This window comes from Canis lupus, chromosome 3, assembly GCF_048164855.1.
Source record: "Canis lupus baileyi chromosome 3, mCanLup2.hap1, whole genome shotgun sequence".
Taxonomy (NCBI): Eukaryota; Metazoa; Chordata; class Mammalia; order Carnivora; family Canidae; genus Canis; species Canis lupus.
In genome coordinates, this window is record NC_132840.1 from 57,823,761 (window position 1) to 57,843,289 (window position 19,529).

The 19,529-nt window shown below is 52.9% G+C and overlaps 1 long non-coding RNA gene across 1 annotated transcript; it reads right to left on the bottom strand.

The window, feature by feature from the left end:
• Positions 1–1,763: 1,763 nt before the first annotated feature.
• LOC140630805 (uncharacterized) lies at positions 1,764–18,645 on the bottom strand. Its single transcript, XR_012028481.1, has 2 exons — positions 17,525–18,645; positions 1,764–6,047 (listed from the first exon to the last, which is right to left on the bottom strand). It is a non-coding gene; the product is annotated as an uncharacterized lncRNA (long non-coding RNA).
• Between the last annotated feature and the right edge of the window lie 884 nt (positions 18,646–19,529).

Below are 19,529 nucleotides of genomic sequence, written 5' to 3' on the forward strand. Positions count from 1 at the left end.
CAGCTACTAGTCGAAGCGTTCCTCTCGGAGTCAGATGCACGAGGAGGCGCAGACTGCCATCCCTGACAGGGTCTCGCTCCACGGAACAGCTAGGACCCCTGATGGGATGTGCATAGGCTCCTGCCTCAGAAAGGGAAGGGGTGAGGCATCGAGGTCCCAGGGCCCAGAAGAAGCTCTGCCCGGGGCTACCTGGGGAGCAGGGTCTCTACCTGGTCCCTCTCCTTCCCTGTGTGGTCTCGGTGACCCGGTCTGGTCTCTCTCTCACTCTGCTTTTACTGTCGCCAGGTCTCTGTCTCTGCTTCTCTGCCCTTCACTGTTTCCCTCCCTCTTCTCCCTGCGTGACCCCCCTCACTCTCCCCATCTCTCTCCTCCATCCCTCTCTCTCATTGTCCCTCTCTCCCCCTCCCCTCCCCTCCCTCTCCATCTTGGCCCCCACCCTTCCCTCTTTCTCCCTGTCCCCTCCCCCATCTCCTTCCTTTCTCCCCTCCTCCTCCCCTTCCTCTCTCCCTTCCTCTGCCTCCTCCCCTCTCCTCCTCCCTTCTCCTCCTTCCCTCCCCTCCTTCCCTCCTAGCCCCCACCTCTCTCTCTCCCTTCTCTCCTCCTCCTGCCCCTCCTTCTCTCCCTTTCTCTCCCCCCTCCCTCGTCTGCCAGGCCCAGAGCTCAGCTCGTCTCCTAGAGCACCCACCCCTCCCCCTGGCCCCGCAGGCAGCTCTCCGTGGTGCTGATGAGGACAGCGGTCCAGGCCTTCATCCCTCATCAGGGAACAGGATGGATGGTAGTGGTTTCCATTGAACACCAGTCAGCAGGGACCCTTCATCTGCTGGTACAGGTTGAGGAGCTCCCCTGAACGGGACCAGCTTCTCCAGAGCACAGGAGACCCCCCTCGGGCATGACAGCAGCTGCCTTTCTGCCGCCTTCCCCCCCAACCCCCATCCTGCCTCATACGTGCCCAACCAGCCTCCATGGGGGGCTGGAGCCGTGGGTCCTTCCTGGGCTCTGGACTGTGGGGAAGCAGATTGGAAGCGGATTTATTTCTCCTGCTCTAGTGGTGCATAGCAGCTCCCTGGTGAGGGAGCCAGGGGCTGGCCTTCTGGAGACACAGGCACTCTCTCCATGGAAACTCTTCCCAGGGAGAATGGTGGCAAAGAGCTGGGCCATGTTATCCCTCAAAGAAGCTTTCTTTAATATCACCTAAAGTGAATTAAGTGAGGAGGGCCTGGGGATTTCATCTCTCCTGATCCCTTTCAGCAGCTGATAGGTAGGGGGTGGGGCAGAGGCCCCCTCAGGAAGAGGGAGGGAGCCATGATCTCAGAACTTAAAGCAGCCATGTACAGATTTCGGTACTGGCCCCGCAGCTGATGCTGGGTGGTCTCGGGTGAAGGACTGCTGGGCGGTGAAGGACTGCTGGGCGTCCCCGTCTGAGGCTGGGGGCGCACATATCTGCTCAGCTTCCTCATAAAGGCCTTGTGAGGTCCGACCAGAGAATGGGATGAGAGGATTCAGAAACTAAGTGCTGGGCACATTCCAACAGCTCGCTTTATTGGAGTGTTTTCTGAGCCTGGACCCTGTGCTAGGCATTTTATGGGCATTAACATCCTAACAAGGCAGTTGTTACTATTGTCCCATTTAAGAGGTGAGGACTCTGAGGCCCCAAGGAAGAGCCATGTGGGCTGCCCAAGGCCCTCGGCCAGCAATGGGGACAGCTGAGAAATGAACCCAGGGCTGTTTGACGCCAAGTTCTCATCTCTTTCCTTGCACTTGCAGGGTGAGCTGTGGCCAGTACCCCGCTGCCCAGGGGTCCCCGGTGGTCCCCACACACTAACAGGCCCAGGCGACAGCAGGCCTTGAGCTGGTTGATCCACTCTGAGGTCAGGGAGGCATGACCTTGGACTTACCGGAGAGCATGTGGAGGAAGAGGATTTGGAGTTCCTCCCTCAGGGAGGGCGCCATCTGCTCCGTGCCCTTGCACATCCATCACCTTCAAAATTTGTGACGTTCACCAACACTTCTGGGCAACAGAACTTAAGGGCACCAGGCATCTGAGTCCTTATTTGTCCAGGGAGAGAGAGAGCACAGTTGTGCTGGAAAAGGATGCTTCTGAGAGCCCAGCAAGGGCCCAGCCCGAGGATCTGCAAACTGCCTGAGCTGTTTTTCCACCTTCTTCTTCTACTTACAGCATTGTCTTCCAGATTCAAGCTGCAGCCACCAATGAAAGGCTCTTGTCTCTGTTTAGAAAAAGTCAAATACGCTTTAAAGTCTTGGGTTCAGGGACACCTAGGTAGCTCAGTCAGTTAGGCATCTGCCTTTGGCTCAGGTCATGACCCTGGGGTCCTGGGATCGAGTTCCGCATCGGGCTCCCCGCAGGGAGCCTGCTTCTCCCTCTGCCTGTGTCTCTGCCTCTCTCTGTGTATCTCAGGAATAAATAAATTTAAAAATATGTGGTTAAACTCCCCTTGCTGCACCCCTCAGCTAGCCATATTTTTAAAAAGCTCAGCAAATCTCTTGGAGCTTTTGGATCATTAAAAAACAACCTTAGGGTGACTCCATCCAGCACGGTCTGTCTGACTTCCGTGTGCCTGTGCTGGTAGGACTGGGAAGCACGACCCGTGGCCCAGCACGACATGATGTTGTGTCATCTGTGTGTGAGACGCTGTACCTGCTGGTTTGGATCGCTGGACTGATCCATTTCTTTGCAGGGACGGGGATTCTCTTCCTGTGAGTTGCCTGTGGCTCCAGGTGCTCCCCACAGCGACTCTTGAGGCAACAGCTGCCCGGTCCACATGTGTGTTCTCATGTGCCCGGTCCACATCTGTGTTCTCAGTCACACATCACCCGCTGGGCTGCAGGTGGGGATCTGCCAGCCTCGGCCAAGCATGGCGCCAAGACCAGCCCTTCCTTACTTCAGCTTAGGCCGCCTCTCCACTCTTTCCTGTCCCTTCTGGTGGTTTTTAGCCTCATTTCCTGCTGCTCTATCAATGAGCAGGAGCAGCCAATCCCTATGGCCAGACAAATGTCCAGTGGCTGCGCTGCCCCAAGAGGCAATGGGTGGTGGCTCCTTAGAGTTTCCCGTGGGGACCAGGCCAAGTGTTCCCAGAACGAGTCACCAACGTGGAGCAAAAGCAGCAAAGTGCACATCTCACTCGCTCGGGACATTTGGATTCTCCCAAAGCAGCACCCCTTGCATGCAAGGACAAGCCAAGCACCAGGTCCTGAGCCCGGGACCTCAGTATGTTCAAGTTCTGGGCTTAGTTTCTCCTCAGAATTCTGAGCAATTGCTCACTCCTGAGCCTCCTTCCTAGAAGAGATGCCTTGCCTTGCTCTGGCCTGTCCCTCATCTGACTGGCCCTGGCCTTGGTGGGGATGGGAAGCATCTGGGTTCGCTCTTTTTTTCTTTTTCACATTTTAAAAATAAAACTCATTTTCGGGGCTCCTGGGTGGCTCCGTTGATTAAGCATCCAGCTCTTGGTTTCGGCTCAGGTCATGATCTCAGGGTCAAGAGATGGAGCCCTACCTGGGCTCTGTGCTTAGCAAGGAGTCTGCTTGAGATTCTCTCCCTCTCCCTCTGCCCCTTACCCTACTTGCTCGCTTTCTCTGTCTCTCTCAAATAAATATATCAGTCATTAAAAAAGAAAACCCACCTCATTTTAGAATAATCTTTTTTTACATAAAAGTTGCAGAGGTAAACAGAGAGTTTCTGTGCCCCCTTTACCCACTTCCTCTGGTGTTATTATGTCACAGAACTAGGTGCTTTTGGTTAAAATAAGGAAAGGTGTCCTCTGCGGCCCAATGCCATGAACTCTACTAGAGACTATTTTCAGATTTCACCAGGTTTTCTAATGTTGCTCACCCCCCACCCCCGCTTTTCCCCTCCTGTCCCAGAATCCATTCCAGGGCACCACACCGTGTTTAGGAAAAGCATCTGTTTTTACCCCTGTGCCCTCAGTGTCCTACCTGAGGCTCAGCACAGAATGCTCAGTATGCAAACGAATGAATGAGGAATGAATGAGCAAGTAAATGCTAACAAAGGACAGATTGGCTGTGACTGGGATTCACGGCCACTGGGGAGCCGGGACCTCCAACTGGGGAGAGCCGCAAGCCATGAAGACAACCGGAAACCAGGGAAGTGCCATAGCTGGCTTGTCCCCACATGTGGGGCTCATTAGGACATTTTCAGGAATCTTGCGATCCATTTGTTAAACACAGCCACCACTGAAAGTTTAATTATATAAACTCATATTAAGTAAATTGCATGAATAACAAAGGTGATATGTCCTGAGAACTCATCACTTCCTGATGATTTTGTTATGTCTTATTATCACATACGCTTTTTTTTTTTAATGTCTATTGAATGCATATGGTGGAAATACCATACAACGAACAACGTGCCACCAATCGCATCTCTTCCCAACCGCATGTTCAGGAATATCACGTTGGTTGCTTTAAATGAGCACCCTGGTGGGAGTATTTATGCCACAGACATTGGCAGATGCTAAAATCAGGCTTTGATTCATATTATGGTTGATTGTCTAGGCTCGTGTAGGAGAAAGACATTCAGAAAATTAAACTCACTGCTTCTTCATGGCTCAAGGTTGCTGTCAGAAAACTGGTTATGTCACAAACAAAGGCAATAACGCTCCCAGGATTCAAAATTATCTTCCAACTTAGCAAGGATTTCACTGTGTCTTACTTGCTGCCATCAACAAGAACATTGACCAGTACTCAGGTCCAAGCGGCGCCTGCCAAGCAACAATTGCCAGCATGCTGTTGACTGTGTGTGCTGCTCATGGCGTCCAGTCGGGAGAAGAGGCCAGCCGGCACCCTTTTCTTGCAGGAGCTGGAGGAGGCAGGCCAGATGCTCCCCCCACCTCCCCGCTCCGGCCACCACCTGCGCCCACAGGATGAGCTGGCTGCTGCAACATTGTGTGTGGAGTTCCTTCATGGACCTTTGGGGAATAACGGCTGGTGTTTTATTCTGCTTCCTGACTCTCCTGCCTATTCCTCCTGGATCCACCTTAAATTTGGAACCTTTGCAGAATAGGGAATTCTGGGGGCACCTGGGTGGCTCAGCAGCTGAGCATCTGCTTTCAACTCAGGGAGTGATCCTGGGGTCCTGGGATCGAGTCCCGCATCGGACTCCCCTCAGGGAGCCTGGTTCTCCCTTTGCCTGTGTCTCTGCCTCTCTGTGTGTCTCTCATGAATAAGTAAAATCTTAAAAAAGAAATCCTTCCTTCCTTAAAAAAAAAAAGGGGATTCTGAAACCTGGAGCTAAGCTGCCACAGCCCCCCTTGCTGCCCCACATCCTCCCTGACCCTAGGGCCCTGCGTGAAGCTGCGGTGTGAGCTTCCTGGGGAGTCACAGCTGTTCCGGGGGCCTGGTGAGCTCCCATGCTGGCTGTCGCCAGTACTCAGGTGGGTGCATGCTTGCCTCCAAGGCCAGGATCAGGGCTGTGTGGAGCAGAGCAGTTCACCGACAATCTGCCTTCGCCATCAATCCGGGCCCAGAGACGGCTCTTCCATAGGGACAGATGGGATGACTCGTCTTAAAGGGCACCTAACTTGTCTTTCTGTGGACACCGCGTGTTCATTACCATGGTCACTATGACAGGGTGTCTGAGCGGAAGCGATGAAGTGGCTACGGGAGAGACCATGAAGAATTCTGTCCAGTGGAGCGCTCTGGGGTGGGCCGTTGTGGGTCCCTGTGATGGGCCAGCTGGGTGCTGTCCGTCAAGGGAGATGGAGTAGACACTTGGAAGTTTGCTGACACTCCGGCCCAGTGAGCAGGTTCCCCGAGTCCTCCCGATGGACTCCCTGTTGGGTTGTGTGCTGGCACCTGCCAAGGTTTCTGTGGCCCCCGCCAAGTGGGAAGGTTGCTGGTTCTGAGCTGCCATGTCCAGGTCTTCCCTGGCTTGGCTGATGGGCCACATGGGAGTGAGTTGAGAGCTGAGCTGAGGGGCTGCCATCAGGCATGACCTTGGCTGCTGGTCCCCTTGCTGGTGTCTGAGCCGGCCAAGCGGGGGCACGGGTGAGGCAGTTCTTGGGAAATGGGCCCTGCACAGGACAGAAGGGGACAGGATGGGTTGGGTTCCGCCGGCCAGCAGCATCATGCCCTGGATGTGTCTCCCATTCCCTCTCATGGAGAGTGCGCTGGAAACTCCCCTGGTGCTTCCTGAGACCATCATGCGCCAAGCACTGCTGGACTGCGGGTCCTTGCCCTGTGGCTGACATGACCATGTGAGCCCATTGGGCCGAGCAGGGCTGCTGGAGGTGCCGATGGGGGTGCTGCCTCCATCCGCACCTGCCAGGCCTGCAGCCCTGCTCCATCTGGCTTCCGACCTGTGTGATTCCCTTGGTCTGGTCCCTGCTTTGGGCTTCTGGCAATATCTCCTTCCCTGGGGACTGCCAGGCTTGGTGTCTGGTGTGTGCTCTGCGCACAGACCTGCAGGGGGCGCTTCTGGGTTGCCACCAGCCCCTCCCCCCCTCCCCCCAGGCCTGCTTGGCTTTGCTGGCTGAGGACAGTCTTTTTTTTTTTTTTTTTTTTTTTTTGAGGACAGTCTTTGCAACATCAAGTCCTCCCAGACCATCCTGGTGCTGCTGCCTTACGGAGCAGACTGTCTCTCCTTAGGGGGCAGACAGGGGCCCGTATGTCCCTTCCAGGCAGCTGCTTGGGGGTCCACTCCCACCCTCTTCTTCCTGTCTCATGCCTCCTCTTCTCCAGGCAAGGACAGTACAATTGCAGGACTCCAGGACGTCGTTCCGTCCTTAGGATGCCCGAGGCCGTCCAGAAGTGCAAGCCAACCGGTTGCACCCCGTGGATGGCTTCCCCCTTCCAAGCTCCTCAAGCCCCAGTAGCCTTGGACCAGAGGCCAGGAGGTCATGCTGTCTGTTTTCTCCCTTAATGCTCAAACCTACGCCTTAAATCTTGTTGCTATAATGCAAGGAGAAGCCCTTCTCCTGGGATAGCGGGTCCTGGGAGCAGGGAGAAGAGAGGACTTCCTGGCCGTGTTCCTCCTGCCCTTCCAGGTGTGAGCAGAGGCCGTGGCTCAGCTGCATGTACTGGGATGCATGCACACTCACCCCACATACGTGTACAAGGAATGGCTGCGTGGTTATGGAGGTTGACACGTCCCACGGCCTGCGGGGTGAGTCGCTGAGCTAGAGCCAGGAAAGCTGATGGTTTAGCTTCTGGCTGAGTCTGAAGGCCTGAGACCTGAGAGGAGCTGTGTGTCAGGCTGAGCCCCGATGTGAATGCAATCAAGTGGTGTGGGGCTGCGGGGTGTCTTCTCCTGCTGGGGGAGCATCAGCCTTTGCTGGTATGCTGGCTCAATGGATAGGGTGCAGGGGTGGGGGGCACCGGGGCCCAGGACGTGGTTCCCACCAGCATCTGCTTCGGGGACCTCACGCTCTGGGTCATGGGTAGTGGACAGAGGTAATGGACTCTGGGGGCCGCCCCCCAATGGCCACCGGGGCCTCTTGCCCCATCGTGCCCCTCAGCCATCCGTGGGGTCACCACTGTGGGTGTCCCTCCACCGTCCTGTGCCCTTTGCCCCACCCTGCCCTCCAGGTCTGCCTGTCCATCTCGGGGTGGTGGGGAGGCCCATCCCTGTGCCCCTCTCTATCCGCGGAGACTCTCACATCCTCAAATCCAGCTTCTGAGCCGCCTCTGCCTAAAACCCTACTGTCAGAGTGAAGTGATTGCCCGTGTCACCCCCCTCGACGTCACACAGCTCGTGTCCTCCTGATTTAATAGCCTTGACGATAGCTAGTCGAGGGCTGTGGCTGCTGCACGCGGAGCCCACTGTGGGGCAGGCGTCGAGCCCAGCTCCTGTGGGCAGCATCCCTACAGGGGCCTTCCGTGACACCCAGAAGCAGGTGTTGGGTCCCCTGTGCGCACATGAGGAAGCGGAAGATGGCAGGGAGGTTCCGAGCGATGCTCCCAGGTCACGGGGCGGGAGGTGGCTGCAATCTGATGTCCACGTGAGAGGACCTGCCTGTTTCCTGTGAGGAGGGGCTCAGCCAACGCTGGTGCCCTGGGCTGGGGCAGCGGGGAGGTGGTGGGGTCGGGGGTTTGTGGGTCTGGGTAAGTGTGGCTGCTTTTCAGAAGGTGGGAGGTGGGTAGCCCTGTGGACTGTGACCTCCCCCTGCCCCCCACCCCGTGGTGACGGCTGGGTTCCTCTCTGCCCCCTGCCCACACCCCCCCACCCCATGGCTGAGGAAGAAACCAGCCCGCTCGCACTTGCAGTGAGAAGGCTCCATCTCCTCCGACCCAGACAGCAGGGCTGTCAGCCTTGGCTTGTCACGTCTGCCCGCAGGATGGCAGTGACGCCTGCGTGGGAGGCACTGAAGCAGGGGATCCCTGAATAGATCGGGCGCCTCTCAGCCCTGAGGCTCAGTATCCCCTCTTTGGGGGGGGTGGGTGGCCTCTGAAGGGCTGGGGCAGGCTCGGGAGAGCCACACATGTGTGGACTCGCAGGGGGCCACCCCAAACTCAGTGACCAAGACAAACGATCTTCGAATGCAATATTTGGGGGCACCCGAGGGCTCCATCGATGCATTGTCTGCCTTTGGCTCAGATCACGAACCCGGGTCCTGGGATGGAGCCTCCCTGCTCCGCGGGGACCCTGCTTCTCCCTCTGCCTCTGTCTGTTGTTCCCCCTGCCTGTGCTCTCTTTCTGTGTCAAATAAATATATAAAATCTTTAAGAAAATCTTGAAAAAAAATCATGAATGCAGTATTTAAAACCGAAGTTAATGCAAAATACCCATGATGAAAAAATATCAGCATTTAAAATCCAGCAGGACCAGGAGGATGGAAAGGCCGTTCCTGACTTTGGGGGCTGCATAGCGGCAAGGTCGGATGAGCAGGCCAGCCGGCACCTCCCTCCCAGCTGAGTCCTGGGGAACGTCAGGTTCTCCTGTCTGTTTCTGCCTGAACCAGACGGACCAGACTGTGTGTCATTCCCTCCCTCCCTCCCTCAACGAGCATCTAGGTCATATTTTTCTATGCAGATAAGCGTATCAGCTGAAATTAATGACAAATACTGGGACGCCGGGGGAGCTCAGCAGGTGAGCGTCTGCCTTCGGCTCAGGTTGTGACCCTGGGGTCCTGGGATCGAGCCCCACATTGGGTTCCCCCACTCAGTGAGGAGTCTGCGTCTCCCTCCTCCCATTGCCTCTCCCCCTACTTGTGCTCTCTTTCTCTTTATTTTTTATTTTTTTTTATTTATTTATTTATTTTTTTTAATTTTTATTTATTTATGATAGTCACAGAGAGAGAGAGAGAGAGGCAGAGACATAGGCAGAGGGAGAAGCAGGCTCCATGCACCGGGAGCCTGATGTGGGATTCGATCCCGGGTCTCCAGGATCGCGCCCTGGGCCAAAGGCAGGCGCCAAACCGCTGCGCCACCCAGGGATCCCTCTCTTTCTCTTTAGAATAAATAAATAAATAAATAAACATTAAAAAATCCATATTAACAAAAACATTGAACATTTGGGTTTCTTCCTCATACTGTCCTTGTCTGGTTTTGGAGGTAAGGTCACACCAGCTTTGTAAGATGAGTAGCTCAAACCCAACCCCCTGCCCCATCTCATACCCTGTGAAACAGGGTAAAGTCGGGGTTGTGTAAAGTCGGGGTTACCCATCTCCCGCGGGTTTTCTGAAGCTCACTTCCGTAGCGAGGCTCTGCTGCCTTCGAGAAGGGGAAGATGTCTGACTCCCTGTTCTATTTGTAACACATGATTGATTGGTTTGCTCAAGTTTTCTAAATCTTTCTCAGTTCTCGTCATTTAAGCTTTTCTAGAAAATTATGTTTTTATTGTTTTGAAGTTATTTATAGGAATTTTTATGTTTCTTTTTGTTTTGCTGATTTCAAGCCTTATTGTATCTTTTTTCCAGGTTGGAGCCCTGTCTGTTTCATTACTTTTTTTTCCCCCAGAGTCATGTTTTGGTTTGATCCTCTGTAATATGTTTGCCATTCCATTAATTTCTGTGGACATTTTTCTTATTTTGTTTTTTGATTTGGATATTCTTTTCCTAGATTCTCCAGGGAGGTAAGGAGCTCATTTACTTTTAATTTTTCTTTTCTTTTAAAGATTGTATTTACTTATTTGAGAGACAGGGGGTAGGGGGAGCACAGGAGAGCACAAGTAGCGGAGAGGCAGGGTAAGAGGGAGAAGCAGATTCCCTGCTGAGCAGGGAGGCTGATGCAGGACTTGATCCCAGGACCCTGAGATCATGACTTGAGTCCAAGGCAGATGCTCAACCCACTGAGCTACCCAGGTGCCCTTTTGCTTCCTTATAATCTTTACCTGGTAGTGGTTTGTGTGTGTGTATATGTCCCTTTATTTTAACTTTTCCCTGTCACTTGTAAGTGACACGCATACTTGGATTTAAAAAATCCAACCTGGGATGCCTGGGTGGCTCAGCGGTTGAGCATCTGCCTTTGGCTCAGGGCGTGATCCCACATCGGGCTCTCTGCATGGGGCCTGCTTCCTCCTCTGCCTGTGTCTCTGCCTCTCTCTCTCTCTCTCCGCACCCCCCCTCCCGTGTCTCCCATAAATAAGTAAATAAAATCTTAAAAAAAAAAGTCCAACTTGATAGCCTGTTAGTCTGTAACAGGTGAATCTGATCTACTTACATTTATTTTTTGGTGATTATTGGTGTCTTATGCTTATCTTCTTAGTCTGTGTTTTTCTTGACTCTTGTTTTCTACTTTTTAGTAGTATGTTTTGTGGTTAGATTGGCAAAGTTTTCTTTCCCCCATGTCTCCCTTCTCCTGCTGGGGCAAAAATGATGCATTTTATTGCTATTCTTTTGCAACAACTTTTTTGATGTTTAGTGCTTATTTACTTTTTACTGTTAATTTTTCTAAAAAAGTCAAAGGTCTTTCATTACTATTTCTATTCTCCTTAGAGAAGACCTTGACATATTTTATCCATAAAACTCCTGTATCTTTTGTCTAACCATTATTATAATTTAGTAATTACATAATAATTAAATGGCATTATTTGGTGATCAATACACATTTTCAAAATATTTTACCAATTTCTAAGTTCCGCGTTGTTTCCTATGGGATACTCACACTCTTCCCATTTGATTTCACTTCCTTCTGGTTGACATATAATCTTTGCTAATTCTTTTGGTTAGTTTTCTTGGGTGGTAAACACTTAATTTTTTTTGTGTTTGGAACTGTCTTGATTTCACTTACGATCTTGAATGCTTGGGGATGTAAGTCTAGACCACCATTATTTTGCTCAGCCCTTTGAGGATACGACTCCATTTCTTCCCATTGTCCATTGTGACATTAAGAAGTCTGCCATCATTATGTTGTTTTATTTTTGTAGTTAATTTGCTTTTTGCTTTTTTCCTGATAGTTTTTAAAATTACATTTAATTTATTTATTTGAGAGAGAGAGAGCATGCACAAGCAGGTGGAGGAGCAGAGGGAGAGAATCTCAGACTCCTCACTGAGCATGGAGCCCAACTTGGGGCTCGGTCTCAGGGACCCCAAGGTCATGACCTGAGCCAAAATTGAGTCAGATGCTTAACTGGGTAAGCCATACAGGTGCCCCAACATTTTCTTTATTTCAGATGTTCTTTAGTTTCACTATTAGATGTGGTTTGATGGTGTATTTTATTTAGCCTTCTATATGTATTCAATTAGAGGATTCAGATTTTTCTTCACTCCTGGAAGATCTGGAGCCCTTATCTTTGAAAATTGTTTTCTGGTAATTCTGGGAGTCAGGTTAGACATGTATTTGAGCCAGAATCAAAGAGGCAACTCTTCCATAGTTTTATTTCCTTAATTCTCTGAGTTGTATTCTGAGTCACTATAACAGTGCCACTCTCCAATGTGTTCATTCTCTCTTTGACTTTGTCCTCTCGTATTTATCCCCTCTACTGAAAAAGATAACCTAAGTGCCTGCTTTGTGTTTGGCATTTCTAGCAGGCTCTTCTTTTAAAAATAGCTCTGACCTTGTTTCATTTCTGCTTGCTTTTGTTTCATAATTTCTTATGGTTATTATTCATGTTATTTCTTCCTTTATCCGTTGTGGATCCTAAAAATTCAAAGCAGTTATGTTCTGGTTGCTCTAATCCTTTTTTTTTTTTTTTTTAAAGATTTCATTTATTTATTCATGAGAGACACACAGAGAGAGGCAGAGACACAGGCAGAGAGAGAAGCAGGTTCCCTGTGGGGAGCCTGATGTGAGACTCAATCCCAGGACCCCAGGAACCCCGCAGCCTGAGCCAGAGGCAGACACTCAACCACTGAGCCACCCAGGCATTCCCATTGTTGGTCTGGAGTGAATTAACCTCCTGAGTATTGGCTTTGTTGGCTGTTTTTCTTAGTGCTAGACTTGCTCCCATGTTTCAGAACTTGGCTTTGTGGGATTACGTTGAGTGGGAAGCCCCTCCATCTGCTCTGCCACATGGAGACCACTTTTGTGGTCTTTTCCACTGAGGCCCTGTCCAAGGACCCAGGCTCACCATGAAGCTAAGGGGGCAGTTCTTTGAGGAGGTGGGAGAGGATGCAGATCCATCAGCTTGGCTGCTTTTCCCGGGTCCCGGCGGGAAGGCTGCACCTTCCTTCTCCCATCTTCCTACCCTTGGGACTTCAGATGGACCCCAACCTTGGACTGAGGCACAGTATAGTCTGTTTTTCACTTCGTCCTTGTCAGGGAGCCCCAGGCCAGGCCCAGCAAGTCTGCATCAAATATTTGCATCATGTGTGGCATTTGTACCCCACAGGGCAGGTCTCCCAGCCCCCTCTGCCTGGCTCCCAACACACCTACAACCCAGCCAATCCTTTCTCTATTTTTCTACAACATTGATCCAGAAAGAAATTTATCTTGCCTTTGAATTTAGCTTTGTCCTTTCTGTTCTCACTATTTATATTTTATCTATGAGTGCCATGTGTTGGGATCGGAGGGAGATTCCAGAGCATGAACTTACAGCATCTTCTTGGCTGGAGGCTCCTTTCATGAGTAAATATATATATATATTTTTATAAAATATTATTACTTGCAACCTAACATTCTAACTGAAAGAAGCACCTGTTGCATAAGACTTTATGGAAGATTACACAGGATTTTCCAGTGTAAACACTCTGCAGTGTCCAACATAGAGGAAAACCAGGTGAAAGAGGCAGCTACTGCTTTGCTTTGGCAGCCTGCCTTCCCCGTATACTTCTGCTCGCCCCGCAGAGCCTGTGTGCCAGGACCTGCCCTTGGCCCTATGCCCTTTCTCTACCAACACACTGGACTCACTTGACATCTTATCTTCTGAATCAGATGTTTCATGTTTGCTTCTTCACAATTTAACTGTTTCCCCAAACATCTAAATAATAGTTTGAAAAGCCTGCTCGACGGGGAGTCCTGAGTCACTTGTGAAGACCTGTCCGTGCTGTCACTACACGGCAGGACCTCAGGAAAATCATGAGGCGCTACACCCACCCCCGCACCAGCCAAGATGGGGGTGTCAGGGCAGATTCCCATGAGATACTGGGCGTGCAGCTTTTTGCAAACTGTAGAGGGCTGTACAAACTGAAGGTAGATCTGTTCCCATGTATTAAGTCCCATGTTATACTATTTAATGCTTACAAAGGTGCCGTGCAGAAGGACTATTTTTATTCTTATTTCAGTGACGAGGCTTAGGGCAGAGTAGCGACTTGAGGAGGAGATCACATGGATTTTCAATGCGTCGTATGAACCGGATTTGAGGATTTCTCTCCCAAATCATCACGGGCCCTGAAGAAGGGGTGAGAGGGATTCCGGGAGGATGTTTGCTCTGATTCAGGGTCTGAGGACGGGTGGCTTTGGAGGGGGCCCTTGTTGCCGGGTGGCGTGGAGCTGGCGATGGCTGGTGCGGCTCTGAGTCATGCTGGCAGTGCGTGCTCCCCCTGAAGCATTGCTATGGAAACCCAGCCTGAGCCATTCTCGCTGTGATGGGCCTTTTCTGTGTGTTTTTCCTCCTGGCTTCAAAGCTTACAAATCACTCTTTCCTCTGTGGAGATCAGGTGATCCTCCCGGGCCCTGTCTGGGCAGGTGACTGACAAGTCAATTTGGTCAGACAATTGTTTGGGCTGATTTTCCCATTGAACTGTGCTCCTTCTCGGGCTTCTGGTAACGGTTTGGGCAGGGAGGTGGGTGGCGCTGAAGGAGGGTGGATTGGGAAGGCCAGGAGGGGACCTGGGAGAGCCGAGCGGGGCAGGGAGGAGGTGGGGAGAACCTAAAACTCCAGGTCTGAGGCAGGGAGCTTGGGCTCAACCGCTGAGCCCCCCAGGTGCCTCAAGGGTCAGTTTTGTCTCCATGCTAATAAGTCCCTTCTCAGGTGAAACCATTCAGATGGCAGATTCTGTTGTTTGCAACTGGCCCAACGTGCCCAGAGGATAGTGGCCTGTTACCGAATGCAGCAGGTTCACCACTTGGCAAGCAACAAGCCAGCGGACACCTGTTTGTTGTGGGAAGCAAGGGGCTTTTATTACGTGTGACCAGTAAGGGGACAAGGAAACTCAGGTGCACAGAATTGTCTCTCCAGCGGCCTGGTGAGCTTGGTTACATTGAGCTACTTCCAGCGGGCTGGAGGTGCTGTTCTCTGCGGGCGTCACCTGAGGGTTTCTGCTTCTGCCCTTAGCTGGAAAGCTCTGTAAGCAAACCTCAATGAGGGAGGTTAAGGCGAGGTTCCAAATTTTCCACTGCAGCATAGGACATGGCTGCTGCCCTCAGTATGGCTGTACTCTTGCTGCACTGACAGAGGAAGAAGCCATGGCTGGAGGGGAGGATGTCACATGCCTGAGGCCACGCTGACACTTCTGCTCCTCCCGCCCTAGTGTCCGGCGTCCTCTGTCCACTCAGGCCTGGCCAGGAACTGAGGGCTGAGCTGATATGTTGTAGCCTGGGAGTAGCTCCCGGGAGCTTTGCCTAGAGAGAGAGAGAAGCCCAGCTTGTGTGCTGGACTTTCTGGGGCCTATGTGACCATGACCTTCATTTTGCCGTGGGATGGATGCGCTGACTGTCCTGCTTAGCTTAGTGGCCCCTCTGCCCCTCCCCGCAGGACTGCATAAGGTTCAATCCCAGACCGGGGAAGGCAGAGGTGAGGCTGTGCAGGTGTTGTTACCAGCTAAGCACTGTGCGAATGGCTTTGTCCACAGCATCCCATCAATTTCCTTAACAACCATACAAGGTAGGTTTAGTTTTCATTTTGGTTTAGTTTCCATCTTACAGACGAGTAAACTGAGGAACAGAGCAGCTCAGATCCTCAAGCTAGTGAGCAGTGATGGAGCTGGGAGTCTGAACCAAGAGATTGCTCCCTGAGCCGCATGCATGTGCCCGATTCCGCAAGCTCCACTCACTTATGGACGCTTTGGCTCTGCTGTGGCTTCCTGGCCAGTGCGGCTCCACCCAGAACTCCTGCTCAAGGTGGGACCCAGGGGTGCGGGGCTGAGGAGATGGCACCCAAGGAGGCCCCGTTGCTTGCTGGTGACAGTCTCAGCCTCGCGGGTCCCCAGACTCCTGGGTCCCTGGAGTTGGGGTCCAGGCTCCTGGTGCCTGTTTCTCTCCAAGCAGGTGGCATTGCCTGTTGGCGCCGTCGGCCCTCCCTGGGCTGAATGAGCTCCCGGCCGCGGCTGCTGTTGGTCCGGGGGGCTCTGACGCTGGGATTCCCAGCAGCACACCCCCTGGCCCTAGACTGGTAGCACGGAAAGCTCTGGCGGAGAGTGATACCTTCCCAGAAAGGAAAACATTTCTTGTTTTCTTCCAGTAAATCAAGGCTAGGAGGTGCATTTGTTCAATGGGCTCTGCCCACAGCTAATCCAATCTGGTGAGTGACCAGGGGCGGGGGTAGATGCCAACCCCACATTTCTGAGTGCAGGGCCCGGGCAGCGGCGCATGTGAGTATGTGAGCAGAAGCCATACCTGGGGGCCAGCACACGGCCCTCGCATGGTGGCATGCGCAAACACGCTCACTTGTCCATGCAGACACTCGCGCACAAGCACGCACATGATCTGAATTTCCGTCACATGGCACTCTGTCTGTCTGCAGGCCTGTTGGAACCACTGACCCGCCCACATGCTAGATGAGTCTGTCAGGAAGGGGAAGCATCCTGACCTAAGGATGAGGAGAGCAGGATAAGGATGTCCGTGTGCAAATTCCCAGAGCCTGTGAATGAGTGGCCTTTGGTGGCAAAGGAGCCTTTTTTTTTTTTTTTTGACGTGATAACATTTAGGATTTCAAAGTGAGATGATCCTGGATTATCCAGATCTGCCCAATGTCACAACCACAGAGTTGCTGTGTTGGAAAGGAGATGGTGAGTCAGATGCAGGGGCTGAGTGACATGCTTCAATGAGGGCGCGAGGGGCTGTGAGCCCTCTCGGAGGGGGAGTGGGGTAAAGATCTCTTCGAAATGGACAGGAGCACAGCTCTCCTGACCCCTGATTTCATAGCCTTAAGATTCATCTGACTGGGGCCACCTGGGTGGCTCAGTGGTTGAACGTCCACCTTTGGCTTAGGCCGTGACCCCAGGGTCCTGGGATGAGCCCCAGAGAGACAAGATCTGGTCATGGGAAAGGGTCTCTGCGTAGGGCTAACATCACGCTGGGGACCCCAGGGAGACAGTTCACCAGTGTTTCAGTGTTTCAGGGTGCTGGGATCCTAGGTGCAAAGACAGGGGCTCAGGTGTTAGGGGTCAAATTCGGGGACCAGGGAGAGGCTGTGTTTGGGGAAAAAGCAGAGGAAGGGCAATTCGACGGAGGTCGCAGGTGCCGAGCTATGTGTGCCCATCCTCAGTTGTCCTCATCTGTCAAAGGGAGGTCCTGCTAGGCAGGGATCCCCAGAGGGGCAGAGCAACGGGACATGTCTAGGGATAGATTTGGACGTGTATGCAGTCGTTTAATTACTAAATCATTTATGGTGAAGAGTAGGCTCACAGAGAGAGGAGCTCCCTGTGCAAGGGGATGAGACAGGTGCAGGGGTAAATTCCTCTGTCCTCCGCCTTCTGTTCTGTTCAGGCCTCAGTGGGCTGGAAGGAGGCCTGTCCCCACTGGGGTAGTGGGGGGGGCAACGTACTTTGCTCAGTCTACCAGCTCAGATGCTAGGCCCACCCTGGGAAGCACCCCCTACGGGGGCACTTGGGTACCTGGACAGGTGGCACCGTCCCCCGTAGCCTCTGTCCAGAGGTCCTGGATGGACGGAAGTCATGGGGGTCGGGGTGGAGGCTGCAGGCTCGACCCAGTCCACAGATGACATTTGACTTATACGGGGGTTTTTAGGAACATTTAGAGCCACACCTCAAAATCATCAGATTTCTTTTTTTTAATTTTAAGATTTTATTTATTTATTCATGAGAGACACACAGAGAGAGGGAGGCAGAGACACAGGCAGAGGGAGAAGCAGGCTCCCTATGGGGACCCCGATGTGAGACTCAATCCTGGGACCCTGGGGTCACACCCTGAGCCAAAGGCAGATGCTCAACCGCTGAGCCCTGAGGCCCCCAAATCATCAGATCTCACATATAAATCTGAAGTCGGGACTTACCATAAAATAAGGTGATGTGGCCAACGTTGGACCTGCATTCTTGCCTGTTTCAGAGCCTCTGGGGCAATTCCGAGATCATCCCGGGGGAGACAGACCCTGCAGCTGCCGAGGTGGGGCCACTGTCACCCCAAAGGGGAAGCACAGGGCTTTTAGAGCTAGTTTGGGGAAGCATCCCCTTGCCACCGCCCTGGGAACGCATCTGAGTCCCCAGCTTCCTGCAGCATCTGTGCTCCGGGCGCAGCTTGACAAGTGCTGAGTGCAGTGGGATTCTCAGCCACATTGATCCTGACACTAAAGTCCTATTAATGTAGTCGGAGAAGACAATTGCTTTCTTGGCAGCCACTTGTGGCGGATACTCACCCGGGCGTGCCGGTCAGGGCGGGCCACTCCCTCCAGGCTCCCTTGTCTGCGTGTCAGACACCCCGCCCCCCCAGCAGATGCCTGGGGACCTCAGGGATTGCGTGTGTGCCTCCTGTGCCCTCTGGTCCTCCTGGGAGGACCCAAGACCACGGTGGATGGGGAGGGGTGGTGGGACCCCCGTCAAGGGCTAAGCGTGGGCTGCCCCTCTGCAGACTCCTCTGAGCTTCCTTCCCCAGCACATCCTGAGCTCCCTTGGCTACCCTCCTTGAATTCTGGGCTCTCCCTCCTCAGACTTACTCAGATGGACATGGTTTTGGTTCAGACCCCCAACTGGGGCAGCAAGGCCCCTTTAGCCTTGCTCCAGGGGGTTTGTGGCTGGCCAGTGCCCCTCCCATCCCAGCAGCTGGCCCATCCCAGCGCCTATTGTTACATTGCTGACATCTCTGAGCATTCTATCCTCGGAGCCACGACTCTTGTCCTCTCACCACCAGCTCTCCCCGGACTGCAGACCCCATCCTACCTGCAGGCTCTGCTCTGTCCACCCATTTTCCAACTGGACGCTTCTCCCTGCACCTGACTGCGGTAGCTGCTCAGACTCCTCCAGGCGCTCATCACTGATCTGGGTTCCGTACACTTGACAGTTTGTTTCCTCTCATCTTCCCCAGCCCGGCGCTCGGCAGCTTCACCCACCTCTGTCCCTGCTCTGGCCACACCACTCTATTTGTAGGATCCCTGGTCTCTTGGAAACTCGGACTTCTGCACACGTTACTGCCTTAACTATAACCTGTTCCTACACCACCCCTTCCTCTGGGCACCGTGCCTTTCTTTGCCCGTGTGGACGCTCCTGCCTCCCCGCCGCAACCCCTGGCTGGGCTCCTCAGCCCCATGCTACTGGGAGACTGCACCTGCCAATCATCCTGATTGGTGCCGACAGCTTCCTGAGATGCCTGTCTTCTGCACTGGGCTGTGAACGCCATTGGGTTGGGACCACGTCTGTCCTGTTCCCACCATCTCCCTGCCCCTGAGACACCTGGATCACAACAAAGGCTCTGCGTGTCTGTGTGTGTGTGTGTTTTAAAGATTTTATTTATTTATTCCTGAGACACACAGAGAAAGGTAGAGACACAGGCAGAGAGAGAAGCAGGCTCCCTGCAGGGAGCCCAATGTGGGACTTGATCCCAGGACCCCGGGGTCACAAGCTGAACCAAAAGCAGATGCTCAACCACTGAGCCGCCCAGGCATCCTTCCACGTGTCTCTGTTAAATCAACAGTGAATGGACGACAATGAGGACGATGCAGAGCGGAGACCCTACACCTGTAAATAGAGACCCTCCTCTACATTGATCCCAAATCATCTTTAACAGATGCTCTCTCTGGGTGGGATGAGGGGCAGGTTGCAGGACCTTCCAGGAGCACGTCCCCATCCTGTCCAGACAGAGGCCACGGGGGAGGTGCCAGCTGTCTCGCTGACCCCAGGGACACTCCCGTTCGCCCGCAGGGCAAATGAGCTGGATCGCGGTAATGAACGTCGGGAAGAACTGGAATCCCAGAGCCCCGCCAGGTTCCTCCCTCCCTTCCCAGACATAACTGACCTGTAACATTGTATTAGCATCAGGTGCACAACGTAACGATCTGTGACCTGGTT